Source organism: Schistocerca nitens, unplaced genomic scaffold, assembly GCF_023898315.1.
Source record: "Schistocerca nitens isolate TAMUIC-IGC-003100 unplaced genomic scaffold, iqSchNite1.1 HiC_scaffold_375, whole genome shotgun sequence".
NCBI classification, from domain to species: domain Eukaryota; kingdom Metazoa; phylum Arthropoda; class Insecta; order Orthoptera; family Acrididae; genus Schistocerca; species Schistocerca nitens.
The window spans coordinates 1,255,842-1,257,760 of NW_026045909.1; positions in this window are offsets into that span (position 1 = coordinate 1,255,842).

Sequence of the window (1,919 nt, forward strand, 5' to 3'; positions counted from 1 at the left end):
GGATGCTCTTGCCGTTGTAGATTTTTAATCGGCAGCGTGTCCCGGCATTGGGAGGAGGGTGCTCTAACCTCTGAAGGGAGCTCAGTTTGAATACCAATGTCCCTGGTGGGGGACTCTGTCTGTATGGATTTATCACTGTTTGAACGTCTACGCTGATGAGCGACTTCAGGAAGTTCCTGAACCTACTTGCTCTCATAGCATCCCTCCTCCTTTTGCTCGGGGATTTATGCTTTGGCATCCTGCATGGTATGCCGTTTTCAGCCATAGTCGATACGTGAAATCAATCTTTGTTCGAGCATCCTGTAGGTAGGGCAGTTTCGTCCTGTGGCTCCACAAGACTTCTTGCCACGACTCTTACAAGAGATGCAGACACCTGTGGCCTTACAGTCTTTCCGGGTGTGTCCATTATCACCGCATCTGGAGCAGGCCGACCCCCTGGTGCAGTGCCTCAGGATGTGGTCCAAGTCGCCGCAATTATGACAGCGAGGTACCACAATGTAGTCTTTAGTATTAATAGCGTGGAATCCCACGTATAGTCTGCCCAGTACTGTTATCTTTCTCCACATTGTTGCGGAGACCTCGGCAACGTGATGTACGACATCCCGGTCCCGAGGACCCGTTTTAAATCTTAGTTTAAAACTACTTTGGAATTCGCTTTCATCTATATCCTCAAAATTTTGTTTTCTTATTGCTTCAGACAGTTCCTCATTTGTCATTACTGTTGGAACGTCATACAATATGACTAAAGGGTTCCTTTTCTTTGGGGGTTCACATTTAACAACTGCATTTAGTTTGGGATTTTCAAGCAATTTGGTTTTGTCTTCTTCAGACGCAACTTCTACTGTTACCTAGTTGCGGCTTGGTTTGACACGTTTAATCTTAATTTTGTCTTTGACAGGGTCAATTGTGGTAGTCAGGAGTTCCTGTATCCTTTTGACACTTGTGTCTTTTCCAGGCAAGGTCCTAAGAAAGACCGCCGTCTCCTGTTTCTTTGTTACCCTGTCTATTGCTTCTTTTGTATTATTTTGTCTGGTGGGGGCTTGTGCAGCCACCGCCGCCCAGGTCTTGCTTGGTTGTTGTTGTTGTTGTTGTCTTAACCGGGTGTTTTCTTTCTCTAACTCTTCTACTCTTCCTTCTAATTTGGCATGAGCAATTGCCCATGCAGCCAATTCATTCTTTATCTGCAATATTGCTGCCTGGCTTATTTTTCCATTTTTAATGCTTTGCTCCAGGAGCAACGTAATTTTTGAGTGTCTCCTCATTACTGTGTAATCCTCCTCAGCCTGTCCCACCTCGTCCTGTAGAGAGGTATCAGGCGCAACAGAAGCTCTCGAAGGCGCACTAATATCACTCGTCTCTGGTGTGGCCATTGTTTGGTTCGTTACTCTGTTGTCCGTTCTTGTTGTGTCGTAAGGTCCTCCGTTGGTCGTGTCCGTCCTCTCCCGTTGTGCTGTTGTTCGCGGGCCGCTCCGCGGATCCCGCCGCGTTTGCGTCACTACTACACCGCGACCGTTCTGGTCGCTGTTACAACAGCTACACAGAGGGACCTCCTCACAATACTACACAGCAGATGAGTGACGAGCATTTGGCTGCATCATTTAGACTGTGCACTAGCTGGGGCAGCTTAGTGCAGCGGGACGGCAACCTGCGTAGCCACCAACACTGATGCAGCCAAAGACACCAATAATGCAGCAGTGTACAGGCACTTTCTCATAACACTATATAGAAAATGTGGCATCAGCAGTTACCTACAGGATCTACATTCTACACATTAGCCGGTGCAATATAATGCTCCAATGGGATGGTCACAGGCTTCGACACTGCCAAAGACACGGATATCGCTGCTACACAGAGGGACCTCCTCACAATACTACAGCATTTGGCTGCATCATTTAGACTGTGCACTAGCTGGGGCAGCA